This window comes from Macrotis lagotis, chromosome 1 (assembly GCF_037893015.1).
Source record: "Macrotis lagotis isolate mMagLag1 chromosome 1, bilby.v1.9.chrom.fasta, whole genome shotgun sequence".
Lineage (NCBI taxonomy): Eukaryota > Metazoa > Chordata > Mammalia > Peramelemorphia > Peramelidae > Macrotis > Macrotis lagotis.
The window spans coordinates 760,347,049-760,362,003 of NC_133658.1; positions in this window are offsets into that span (position 1 = coordinate 760,347,049).

A 14,955-nucleotide genomic window follows, 5' to 3' on the forward strand; every position below is an offset into this window, starting at 1 on the left:
CTACATCTCCTCCAACACTGATTATATTCCTTTTTTTGGCATTTTACTCAGTCTGATAGATGTGAAATGATACATCAGTATTGTTTTAATTTGCAATTTTCTAATCAATAATTATTTAGAGTATTTTTCATATAACTATAGAAAACTATAATTTCTTCATCTGAAAACTGCTTATTCATATTCTTTGACCATACATTAATTGGGAAATGAATTGTATTCTTAGACATTTGAATTAGCTCTCTATTTGTTTTAGAGATGAATCCTTTGTCAGAAATAGTCATAAAAATTATATCTCAACTTACTACCTTCCTTTTCATCTTAGTTACGTTTGGGGTGGCTAGGTGGCAGAATGGATAGCGTACTGGTCTTGGAGTCAGGAGTACCTGAGTTAAAATCCGGCCTCATATACTTAATAATTACCTTGCTGTGTGGCCTTGGGCAAGTCACTTAACCCCATTGCCTTGCCAAAAAAAAGCTAAAGAAAATTTTAGTTTCTTTATCCTTTACTGTGCAAAAACATTTGAATATTTAATATAATAAAAAGTATACATTTGCATGTTTTAATGTTCTTTCTCTCTTATTTGGTCATAAACACTTAGCCTCTCCATAGATCTGACAGATAAACTATTCTTTATTGTCCTGATTGGATTATAACATAACTGTTTATGCCTAAATTCTGTACTTATTTTGAATTTATCTTGGTATAGGGTATTACATATTATTCTATGCCTCATTTCTGCCATTTTATTTTCTAGCTTTCACAGCAATTTTTGTCAAATAGTGATCTCTTATCCCAAAAGGTGCATTCTTTGAAATTATCAAGAAGAAATCTTTTTGAATCTAATCTGTTCCTGTTCCATTGATCCAACAATCTGGTAGCTAGTAACAGGAAGTGATGATGACTGCCAGTTTTTTTAGGTTTTTGCAATGCAAATGGGGTTAAGTGGCTTGCCCTAGGCCACACAGCTTGGTAATTATTAAGTGTCTGAAACCAGATTTGACTCCAAGGCCGGTGCTTTTATCCACTGTACCACCTAGCTGCCCCTATGACTGCCATTTTATAATATACTTTTAGAACTGGTTTAGGTGCCTCACAATTTTGAGAAGGGTCTAGGTCAACTAACATTAATTTCTGGCTGTATATATTTTTTTTAATTTTGGGGGGAAGATTGTACTTTAATAAATTCTCAGAATTCAGTTCCCTCTCTGGATCATTGCATTGATCAGAGTAGCTAAAATATTTACCTTTGATGTCCCTCTCAATATTCTGATCTCTTAGTTCTACTCAATTTACTTTTCTTCAGTTCAGATTGGTTTCCTCATTTTTTTCTGTAAAAAGCACCCTTATAATTTTTTATAACATAATAATAATCCATCAAAATAATATACTAACCTAGAGAATGCCCCCAAATCATCTAAAAACTACTAGAAACAATTAGCAATTTTAGCAAAGTTTCAGGATATAAAATAAATCCTCATAAATCCCCAACTTTTCTATATATAACTAGCAAAATACAGCAGGAAGAGCTAGAAAGAGAAGTCCAATTCAAAGTAACTGCAGAAAATATGAAATACCTGGGAGTCAATTTGCCAAATCAGATTCAGAAATTTTTTTAAAACAATTAAAAACACTTCTCACACAAACAAAATCAGATTTAAATAACTGGGCAAACATCAACTACTCATGTACTCATGATAGGTAGAGCTAATATAATAAAACTGATAATTCTACCAAAACTAAACTCCTGCTTAATGCCCCACCAATCAAAATTACAAAAAATTTCTTTAGTGAGTTAGAAAAGTTGTAAGTAAATTCATATGGAGAAATAAAAAGCCAAGAATTTACAGGTATTCAAAGATCTAAAATTATGTTATAAAGCAGCTGTCATCAGAATTGTCTCATATTGGCTAAGAAATAGAATGGTGGACCAGTGGAATAGACTAGATGCAATACAGGAAATGATTATAGTAAACTGCTGTTTGATAAACCCAAAGAGTCCAGCTATTGGGATAAAACATTCTCTCTTTGATAAAAAACTGCTGGGAAAATTGGAAGTTAGTATTGAAGAAACTTAGATTACACCAAAACCTTACACCCTATACCAAGATAAGATCCAAATGGATAGAGGATTCAGATATAAAAAAACATATTATAAGCAAACAAGAAGATCAAGGAGTAGTTTACTTGTCAGATTGGTGGAAAGGTAAGCAGTTTATGACCAAGGAAGAGATGGAGAAAATCAATAAAAACAAACTAGATAATTTTGATTGCATTTAATTAAAAATCTTTTGCACAGACCAAACCATTGTAACAAAGATCAAAAGAAATGTAGTAAACTGGTAAACAATCTTTACAACTAGTATTTCTGACAAAGGATTCATTTCTATAATATACAGAGAACTGAGTCAAATTGTTTTAAAAAAGCAAACCAGTCCCCAATTGATAAATGACCAAAGGATATGCAAAGGCAATTTGCAGTTTAGGAAATCAAAGTGATCCATAGTCATGAAAAACTGCTCTAAATCATTACTTATTAGAGAAATGGAAATTAAAGGTACCACCTCACACCTCTCAGACTGGCCAACATGATCAGAAAGGACAATAATCAATGTTGGAAGGGATGTGGGAAATCTGGGACACTAATACATTGTTGATGGAGCTGTGAACTCATCCAACCTTTCTGGAGAGCAGTCAGGAACTACACCCAAAGGGCAACAAATATATGCATACACTTTGATCCAGCAATACTACTACTGGGTCTATACCCTGAAGAGATGATGAAAAAGACTCAAAAGATTACTTGTACAAAATTATTCATAGCAGCCCTGTTTGTGGTGGCAAAGAATTGCAAATCAAGTAAATGTCTATCAATTGTGGAATGACTTAACAAACTATGGTATATGTATGACATGGAACATTATTTTTCTATTAGAAACCAGGAGGGATGGGAATTCAGGGAAGTTTGGAGCGATTTCCATGAATTGATGCAGAGCGAGATGAACCGAACCAGAAAAACACTGTACACCCTAACAGAAACATGGGGGTGATGATCAACCTTGATGGACTTGGTCATTCCATCAGTGCAACCATCAGGGAGAATTTTGGACTATCTGTGATGGATAATAGCATCTGTGTCCAGAGAAAGAATTGTGGAGTTTGAACAAAGACCAAAGATTATTACCTTCAATTAGGGAAAAAAAACCCCTTATTTTATCATGTAATTTTGCTATTTCTTATACTTTATGTTTCTCCCTTAAGGATGTGATTTCTCTCTCATCACAGTCAATTTGGATCAATGTATACACCATGGAAACAATGTATAGACTGGCAAATTGCCTTATGTGGGGGGGTGGGAAGAAGGAAGCAAGATTAGGGAAAAAATTGTAAATCTCAAATAAAATCTTTGAAAAAATAAATCATATGCCACTTGTTCAGCTATTCCTCATTTTTTGTTTATTCTCTTTGAAACCATTTAATGAAAATAAGATTTAAACTTTTTCTGCCCCAGCCCTCAAATCCCCCTATACTATAAAATTTTTTTCTGACCCAATCTTTTCTATTTATCCCCTTCTCCTTTTTCAGTGCCTCACTTTCTCTCATGCCTTCATTTTTATCATTCCAAAATAATTGATTAACACTCATTTCTTCTGTCTATGCATACTCCTTTTAACTGCCCAAAAAAATGACAAAGTTCTTAGGCAGCTATCATCTTCCTATAGAGGATTGTAAACAATTCAATTAAATTGAGTCTCATATAATTATTCTTTAATGTTTACCTTTTTATGCTACTCGAATTTTTTGTTTAAATGTCAATTTTTCTATTCAGTTGTAGTTTATTACCAAGCATGTTTAATGTGTTCTTTTTCTCAAATACTATTTTTCTCTAAGTTTATACTAATTTTTGCTTGCTATCCTCACCTTTTTTTGATTTCTGCAATAACCTATTTCAAGTCCAGTGATACTTTAATGCAGATGCTACTAAATCTTTTGTGAGAGTAATTGTGATTCCATGATATTTGAATTTTTTCTTTTAATCCCTTGCAATCTTTTCTATTTGACTGTGAAGCTCTGGATTTTGACTATAATATTCCTGGGGTATTTCCTGGAATCTTTTTGAGGAAGTCACTGAATTCTTTTAATCTCTATTTTTCCCTTTGTGTATTATATATTGGGACAATTTTCCTTTATAATTTTTTTTTTAGTTTTTTTCAAGGCAAATGGGGTTAAGTGGTTTGCCCAAGGCCACACACCTAGTTCATTATTAAGTATCTGATGGTCAGATTTGAACTCAGGTACTCCTGACTCCAGGGCCGGTGCTCTATCCACTGTGCCACCTAGCTGTCCCTCCTTCATAATTTCTGGAAAAAATTTTCCTAGGTTTTTATTTTGAACATATTTTTCAGGTAGTTTAGTGTTTCTCAAATTATCTTTCCTCAATCTATTTTCCAAAACACTTGTATTTTTTTAAATAAAATATTTCACACTTTTCTTTTATTTTTCATTCTTTTGATTTTGTTTTATTGTTTTTTAATGTCTCGTGAAGTGCTAGCTTTTAGGAAGTTATTATTTTCTTGATTGATATTTATTTTATTTTTCCAATTACATTACATGTTATAAGATTTTCGAAATTCATTTAGTTGCATTTTTATGTTATGCAATTTTCTTCCACCTTCCCTTCACAGCACCCTCATCAGTGAACAGTCTAGTGAATGTTGCATATGAACATTTGTGTTTGACATATTTTCATATTAGTCATTTTTGTGCATGAGGATTTAGGACAAAAGGGAAAGAAAGAAAATCATAGGATAGGAAGGAAAATCATAAGAGAAATAAAAAAGTAAACAGTGTTCATTCAGGTTCTGTGAATTTCCTTCTTTGCTTTTTTTATTGTCTGAATGTGGATGGTATTGTCTATAAAAGGACTCCCATGGTTGTCCTAGCTCTCTGGACTCCTGAGAGGAGATGTATCCATCCCAGTTGATCAACTTACAATTTATTGTTAATATGCACAGTATTCTCTAGATTCTGCTCCCTTCACTTAGCACCTGTTTCTGTAATTCTTTCCATGCTTTTCTAGAGTATGAACAATCATAGTTTCTTACAGAACAATACTTTTCCATAAAATTCATGCACCATAATTTGTTCAGTCAGTCCTCAATTGATGGGCATTTGTTCAATTTCAAATTCTTTTTCACTAAAACAAGAGCTGCTACAAATATTTTGGTACATGTGTTACTTTATTCCATTTTTATGATTTCTTCTGGATATACTATGGGTATTCCTCTGTCAAAGGGTATGAACAGTTTTGATATTCTTTGCTCTCCAGAATGGTTGAAATAATTGACAACTTCACCAACAGTGCATTAATGTATGATCGTTCCACAACGTCTCCAACATTGATTGCTTTCCCTTTTTGTCATCTTAGCCAATCTGATAGGTGTTAGGTAAAAGGTCATAGGTATTTTAATTTTCATTTCTCTAATAAATTATTATTTGATTCATTTTATATTAATATATATGTATATATATACATATATATGTATATAAAACACTTTGATTTCTTCATTTGAAAACTGCCTGCTCATATATTTTGATCATTTATGAATTAGGGAATGATTAATTATCTTATACGTTCTCAGTATATTTTAAGAATGAGACATTTATCAGGACCACATCTGTGAAAATATTTCCCAGCTTTCTGTTTCCCTTCTAATCTTGGCAGCATTGGTTTTAAGAGAAAAATCTTATTAATTTAATATAGTTAAATCATCCATTTTTATAATACAATATTTTATTTACTTTCCAATTATATACAATTATTTAGTAGTTTCTTTCAATAATTTTTGTAGTTTTGAATTTTTCAGTTGTTCCCTCTCCTTCTTTCCCCCAACAGAAGGCAATCTGATAATCTTTACATTATTTCCATGCTAAATATTGATCAAAATTGAACGTGTTGTGAGAAAAATATCCTTGAGGAAGAAATAAAATATTAGAAATAGCAAAAATATGTAGTAAATAAGACAACTTTTTTAAAAACTGAAGATAATAGTCTTTGGTTTTTGTTTAAACACCACAGCTCTTTCTCTGGATACAGACGGTATTCTTCAGTGCAGATACTTTAAAATTGCCCCTGCCTATCGCACTGATGGAGTGAGCAGATCCATTACAGTTTGTCATCACTCCCATGTTGCTCTTAGGAAGTAAAATGTTCCTCTGGTTCTCAATCAGAATCAATTCATGCAAGTCTTTCCAAGTTTCTCTGAAATTTCATCACTCCTGGTTTTCTAATAGAACAATTAGTGTTACATAATACATACATACATATATATATATATATATATATATATATATATATATATATGTATATATGTATATATGGATGTATGTATCAATTTGTTTGGCCATTCCACAATTGATGGACATCCCCTTGATTTCCAATTATTTGCCACCACAAACAGAACTGCTATGAATATTTTTGTACAAGTGGTGTTTATATACTTTTTCATGATATAGACCTAGTAGGACATTGTTGTATCCAAGGGTATGCCCATTTTTATTGCCCTTTGGGCATAATTTCAAATTGCTCTCCAGAAAGGTTGGTTCAGGGCACAGTTGCAAGAACACATTAGTGTCCCAGATTTCCCACATCCTTTCCAATATTGATCATTGTCCTTTCTGGACATATTGACCAATCTGAGAGGAGTGAGGCGGTACCTCACAGATGCCTTAATTTACATTTTTCTAATCTATAAAGATTAAGAGCAATGTTTCATATGACTATAAATAGCTTTGATTTCCTCATCTTCAAATGGCATTTGCATATCCTTTGATCATTTGTCAACTGGGGAATGGCTTGTTATTTTTATGAATTTGATTCAGTTCTGCATATATTTTATTTTTTATTTTATTTTAGGTTTTGCTAGGTAATCATTGAGTGTCTGATGCCAGATTTGAACTCAGGTATTCCTGACTCCAGGGCTGATACTCTATCCACTGTGCCACCTAGCTGTACCCCCCATATATTTTAGAAACGTGTCCTTTGTCAGACACACTAGTTGCAAAAGCTTTTTTTCCTAATTTACTACATTTTTAAAATCTTGCTTAGATTGGATTTTTTGTGCAAAAACTTTTTAAATTTAATTTAATCAAAATTATCCAGTCTGTTTTTTATGATGCTCTCTATCTCTTCCTTAGTCATAGATGCCTCCGGCTTCCATAGATCTCATGGGTAAACTACTCCTTGTTCTCTAGTTGCCTTATAATATTTTCTTCAGTCTAAATCTTGCACTACTTTGATCTTATCTTTTCCCCCATGGAAGGATTTTTAAAAATTTTTTTATCCATATGCAAATGAATATTTTTAAGTTACAAAATTTCCTTCCACCTTCCCTTCCCTGCCCCCAATCTTCAGCTGCAAACAGTCAGGTTAGCATTCTACATACATATTTTTGATAAATATATTTATTATTGATTTTCAGTATGAGGAATTAGTACTGAGGGAAAGAGGAACATAAGAGATAATTTTCATAAAGTGTTCAGCAGATTCTGTTGGGTTTTTAATTTTGTTTTATTTTGTTTTCTTCCTTGAGATTTGGATAAAATTGTCCATAGCTTCTCTAAATGGTTGTCCTAGCTCTCTGAAATGCTGAGAGGAGCTGCTTCCAACAAGGTCAACAATCTCACGATGTTGTTATTAATATGTACATGTTTCTCTTGGTTCTGCTCCCTTCACTCAGCATCAGATCCTGTAAGTCATTCCATGTTTCTCTAGAGTCCAAGCATTTATGATCTCTTATAAAAAATAATATTCCCTAGTATTCATGTACCATAACTTGTTTAACTATTCCTCAATTGATGTGGATCCCATCAATTTCCAATTCTTTGCCACTACAATAAGAGCTGCCAATGAATATTTTGGTACATGTGGGACTCTTCCCTTTTTAATGATTTCTTCTTGATATAGGCCTACAATTGAATTGCTGGGGTCAAAGAGAATGAACAGTTTTATTTCTCTTTGGGCACATTTCCATAATGCTCTCCAGAATAGTTGGATGATTTCACAACTCCACCAACAATGTACCAATGCCCCAGTCCTCCCACAACCTCTACATCATTGATAATTTTCCCTTTTGCTCATCTTGGCCAATCTGATAGGTGTGATATGATATCTCAATGTGATTTTAAGTTGCATTTCTTTAATATATAATGATTTGTAACATTATCTTATCTTGGTATATCATGTAGTTTTTTTATCAAAGAGTGAGTTCTCATCCCATACACTGGACCCTTTGGGTTTATTAAACAATAATATAATCATTTCCTACTATCTCTTTTGCACCTATTCCACTGATCTTCCACTATTTCTTAGCTAGTACCAGTTTTGATGCCTGATACTTTATAATATAATTTTAGATCAAGTAAGGCTAAGATACCTTCTTTTGCATAGCTTTTCTTCATTTTATTATTAACTTCTTGTTTTATCATATGAATTTAGCTACAATTTTATCTAGCTCAATAAAGTTACTTTTTGGAATTGTGGTATGGCACTAAATAAGTAGTTTAATTTATGTAGAATTGCCATTTTTATTATATTAACTTGGCCTGTCATGAGCAGTTGATAAATTTCCAGTTATTTTGATCTGATTTTATTTGTGTGAAAAGTGCTTTATAGTTGTTTTCATAGAGTTTCTGAGTCTGCTTTCACAGGTAGATGCCCAAGTATTCAATGGTGTCCGAAGTTATTTTAAATGTGATTTCTCTTTCTAACTCTTGTTGCTGTATCTTCCTAGTAATACATAGAATTTCTAAGGATTTATGCAGGTTTATTTTAAATCGTGCAAATTTGATAAAGTTACTATTTCTTTCCAGTAGGTTTTTAGATGACTTTTTAGGGTTTTCTAGCTTTACCATAATATCATATGCAAAGAGTTAGAATTTTGTTTCTTCCTTTCCAATTCTCATTGCTTCAATTTATTTTTCTTCTCTTATTGCTGAAGCTAACATTTCTAAAACAATATTGTATAGTAGTGGTGATAACAGGCAAACTTGTTTCACCCCTGATGTTATGGGGAATGCTTCTAGCTTATCATCATTGCATGTTGGTGGTTTCAGATAGATACTACTTATTTTAAGGAACTATCCATTTATTTCTATGCTTTCTCATGCTTTTAGTAGGAATGGGTGCTGTATTTTGTCAGAGGCTTTTTCAGGATCTATTGAAATAATCAGATGATTTCTGTTAGATTTGTCATTGTTATAGCAAATTATGCCGACAATTTTCCTAATATTGAATGAAGCTTGCTTTCCTGAAATAAAACTTTCTTATTCACAGTGCATTATCCTAGAGATAGCTTACTGTAAACACTTTGTTAAGATTTTATTTAAGATTTTCGCATCCATATTCATTAGGGAGACAGGTCTATAATTTTCTTTCTGTTTTGACTCTTTCTGGTTTAGGTACTGTGCCGTAGTAGCGTCATTAAAGTAATTAGGCAGAATTCCATCTTCTCCTATTTTTCCAAATAGTTTATATAGAATTGGAATCAATTTTTCCCTGAATGTTTAATAAAATTCACATGATCACATCTAGCTCTGGCCATTTTTTTCTTAGGGAGTTCACTGAAAGCTCATTAAATTTATTTTTCTGATATAAGGTTATTTAGTTACTTAATTTCTTCTTCATTTAGCCTGGGCAACTTATATTTTTGTAAATATTGATCCATCTCACTTAGATTATCAAATTTATTGGCAAACAGTTGGGCAAAACGGTTCTGAATTATTAACTTAATTTCCTCCTCATTGGTGTCAGTTCAACTTTTTTCAGTTTTAATAATAGTAATTTATTTTTTCTTATTTATAAATCAGATTAAGCTAAGGTTTATGAATTTTTTTGAGTTTTTTCATGAAATCAACACTTGGTTTTATTTATTAGTTCAATGATTTTCTTGCTTTTTATTTTATTAATTTCTCTCTTAATTTTTAGAATTTCTGATTTGGTATTCAATTGGAGGTTTTCAATTTTTTCTTTCACTAATTATTTTAATTGCATGCTTGGATCACTGATTTCCTCTTTCTCTGTTTTTTCCCACATAACTATGCAGAGATATACTATATCCCGTATTAATTGCTTTGGCTCTATCCCATAAGTTTTGGTATGTTATCTCATTACTGTCATTGTTTGGATGAAATTTTTTTTCTATATGTAATTTGTGTTTGATATGCTCATTTTTAAAATGAGGTTATTTACTTTCAAATTTTTTTTAGGTCTATCTTTCCATGGCCAATTATTGCTTGTGAGTTTTATTGCATTATGTTTTGAACAGAAACTGTTCACTATTTCTGACTTTCTGCATTGGATTGTGAGGATTTGATGCCCTAGCTCATGGTCAAGTTTTGTATAGTGCCATGTATGTCCAAAAAAGGTATATTCCTTTCTTTACCAATTCAATTTTCTCCAAAAGTCTATCATGTCTAGATTTTCTAAAATTCTAGTTAACTCCTTAACTTCCTTCCTGTTTATTTTATATTTAGATTTCTCTAATTCTGAAGGAGAGGGAAATTAATTCTCCTACCAGAAGAATTTTGCTATCTGTTTCTTCCTCTAACATGCTATGTTTAGCATTGAAATTACTTCGTGGTCTATGGTACCTTTTGGGAGGCTATAGTTTCCTTTCTTATCTCTTTTAATGAGCTAAATTTTTGAAGCTGCTTTGTCTAAATTATTAATGGTAATTGCTACCATTGCCTTTTTCACTTCAGTTAAAGCATAATACATTTTGCTCCAAACTTTTACCTTTACTTTATATGTATCTCTTTGCTTCAAATGAGTTTCTCTTTTTTTTTTGTTTTAGTTTATTTTTTTTTGCAAGGCAAATGGAGCTAAGTGATTTGCCCAAGGCCACACAGCTAGCTAATTATTAAGTGCCTGAGGCCATATTTGAACTCAGGAACTCCTGACTCCAAGACCAGTACTTTTTACACTGTGTCACCTAGCCACTGGCAAGTGAGTTTCCTGTAAGCAACATATTTTAGGATTCTGGGTTTTAATCCTTTCTGCTATCTGATTTTGTTTTATAGGGGTGTTCATCCCATTCACATTCCAAGTTGAAATTACTAACTCTGGGCCAAGCTCTGTCCTCTATCCATGGAACAGGACTCTGGGGTTCTGACCACATTCCGTTCCTGATCACAGTCTAGGCCCCCCATAGAACAGCAGGGGCCCCTACCTCAGCCCCATGACAGAGGGGTGCACTTGTAGTCATTCACAGACCAGGAGGGAATAGAGAGCCTCACACATGGAAATCCTTGTGGGGGTGTCCCAATAATACTCAAAAGTTCAGGAAATACCCCAAAACCAAGATCAGGCTGGAGAAATGAGTAAGCAGAGAAAAAAGAAAAACGCCATTGATAAATACTTTGCCTGTGATCCCAAGAAGGATCAAAACACTCAACCTGAAGATGAGGAAATACAAGCTCCTGCATCTAAAGACTCAAAGAAGATCAGAAATTAGGCTCAGGCTATGACAGAGCTCAAAAAAGACTTTGAAAATCAAGTGAGGGAAATAGAAGAAAAATTGGGAAAAGAAACAGGAGAGATGAAGGAAAAACATGAAAAAGAAGTCAGCAGCTTAGTCAAGGAAATCCGAAAAAATGCTAAAGAAAATAACATGTTAAAAACCAGCATAGGTCAAATGGATAAACCAGTTTAAAAAAGCAGAATTGGCCAGATGGAAAAAGAGATAAGAAAGCTCTCTGAGGAAAACAAATCCTTCAGACAAAGAATGGAACTGAGTGAGGTTGCTGATTTTACAAGAAATCAAGACACAATACTTCAAAACCAAAAGGATAAAAAATTACAAGAAAATGTGAAACATCTCATTGAAAAAACAACTGATATGGAAAACAGATTTAGGAAAGATAATTCAAAAATTATTGGAATACCTGAAAGTCATGAAAAGGAAAAGAGCCTTGACATCATTTTCAAAGAATTTCTACAGGAAAATTGCCCTGATATCCTAGAAACAGAGGGCAAAATAGAAATTGAGAGAAACTACCTATCTCCCTGAGAGAGATCCTAAAAGAACAGCCCCCAGGAATATTATAGCCAAGTTCCAGAGCTCCCACATCAAAGAGAAAATATTACAAGTATCCAGGACACAATTCATATATCATGGAGCTGCAGTCAGGATCACACAGGACTTAGCAGCAACTACATTAAAAACTCATAGGGCTTGGAATATAATATTCCAGGAGGCAAAAGAGCACAGAATGCAACTGAGAATCAACTATGCAAAACTGAACATCCTCTTCCAGGGAAAAGATGGACTTTCAATGAACCAGGGGAATTTCAAATGTTTTTTTTTTGAATGGCTGGAGCTGAACAGAAGGTTTGATCTTCAAATACAGGACTCAGCATAGAGAGTGGAGGAGAAGGGGAAATATGAGGGACTTGATGATGAACTACATGTATTCCTATATAGAAAAATGATACTGAGAATACTCAAATGGACCTTCTCATTTAACAGAGCAGGTAGTAGGAGCTTTTACAGTTAAAGAATAGGAGAAAACTGAATTTGAAGATATATTGTGGTATAAAAATGGAGTCAATAGATAAAATGGAAATGTAATGGGAGAAAGAAAAAAGAGAAGAGAAATGGTCTAAGATATTCCATATAATAAAATTTTTCTTGATTACAATGAGCTATTGCAATGATATGGAAGGGGGGAAGGCAAGGGGGAATGAGGGAATCTCTGCTCCCATCAGAGGTGGCTAGTTGAGGAAACAGCATATATACTCAATGGGGTATAGACATCTGGAGTAAGAAGGTGAGAAGGAGGACAGAGGGAAGGGGGATATGTGAGTGATGGAGGAGAGGATGGACCATGGGGGGAGAGTGGTCAGATATAACACATGTTCTTTTTTACTTCTTGCAAGGGGCTAGGATTGTATGATCTGTCCAGGATCATAGGGCCAGGTGGATGCTGGGGCTAAGGGGTGGTAGGGTGGCTTGGCTCCGCTTGACCCCAGGGCCAGGGATCTGTTTTCTGTGTCACTCCAGCTCCCCTACAGCAGAGATGGAGTGAAAAGAGGGAGAAAATATTGTACATGGTAGTAGAGATCTTCGAATGGAGGGAGTTGCAATCAGCAATCACAACAGTGGAAAAATATGGAAGTAGCTTTTGTGATGGACTTATCATAAGTATATGATCCACCTGTGACAGAGCTGGTGGTGTTGGAACACAGACTGAAACACATTTATTATTATTATTATTATTTTTATTATTTTTATTTGGTGGGTTGCGGTGAAAATAGGTCTGGGTGGCCTGCCTGGGGCCTCACAGCTGGGTGATTTTTTGGTTGTCTCAGGCTGGATTTGGACCTGGGTGCTCTTGGATCAAGGGCCAGTGCTCTGTCTACCACCCAGCCACCACCACTACTATTATTATTATTACTATTTTATTTTATTTTGGGCCATTTTTTTTTTGTTTCTTGAAAGGCAATAGGGTTGGAGTGGCTTGCATGGGGTGACACAGCTGGGTGATTGTTGGGTGTCTGGAGCCAGATCTGTGCTTGGGTGCTCCTGGCTACAAAGCCGAGCCACTACTCTGTCCACTGCACCACCTGGCCATACCTACAGTTATTATTATTATTTTTAATTTTAATTTTAATTTTTTCTCTCCTTTACTTTATCGCTCATGTGGATCTATATTTTTTGGGGGAGGTGCTATTATGTTTACTCTTAAACAAGAATATTTTAGTAATGTATAAAAAACACTATTTGTACAAAATAAGAATAAATAAATAAATGAAAATGAAAAAAAATTACTAACTCTCTATTTCCCTCCATGCAAACTTCCTGTCATTTTTATTTTCCCCCCCTTTTTACCTTATGCCTATGTCCCAGTATTTTGATTCTGAATACCACCTTCTTCAGTGTATTTGCCTCCTTATATCCAACCCCTTCCCCCTTTCTTTCCCTTTTCCTTTGTCCCTTCTTCCATCCCTTCCTTATGTCAGTTCCTTTTCCTCCCCACTTCCCTTTTCCTCTCTTTGTACTTGAAAGGTAAGATAAGTTTCTAATCTCAACTGATTGTGTGTGTGTGTGTGTATGTGTGTGTGTGTGTGTGTGTGTGTGTGTGTGGCTGTATGTTAATTGCTCTTTGAGACAAATCTGATTAGTGTAAGATTCAGGCAGTTCTCACCTCCTCCCTTCTTTCCCTCTAATGTAATAGGTCCTTTGTACTTCTTTATATAATTTGATTTACCCCATTCAGTCTCCTTCACCCTCCCATCTCTTTACTGTACCCCTTTGTAAGGAGATATTTTTACATCTTATCACAATCACAGACAAGTCATGAATGTCCTTTATTTCTGGCTAAGTACATTCCCTCTAATACAGTTACAGTTCTCAAGATCTATGAGAGTCTTTCTTCCAGGTGGGGGAATATCCAGTTTCATCATATTGGATAGCAGATTTTTTCTTTTTCCCTTTTCCCCTTGTCATGTATCTCTTGAGTCTCCTGTTTGAAATCCAAATTTTCATGAGGAAATGTCTAATTTCCTATTTTGTTAAATGTCCATCTTTTCCCCTGGAAGAGAAGGCTCAGTTTTGCTGATTAGTGAATTCTTGGCTGCATTCCAAACTCCCTTGAGCTTCTGAGTCCTTTGACACCTTAATGTTGATGCAACCAAGTTCTGTGAAAACCTTATTGTGACTCCTTGGTATTTGAATTATTTCTTTCTGGCTGCTTGCAGAATTTTTGTATTTATCTGATAGTTCTGGAGTGTGACCTCAATATTCCTTGGTATTTTCATTTTAGGATCCATTTTAGGAGGGGTTAGATGTGCTCTTTCAATAACTATTTGCCTTCTGGTTCTATAATATCAGGACAATTCTCGTTTTTTATATCCTCAAGTATGTAGTCCAGGATTTTTTTCACCTTAAAGTTTTCAG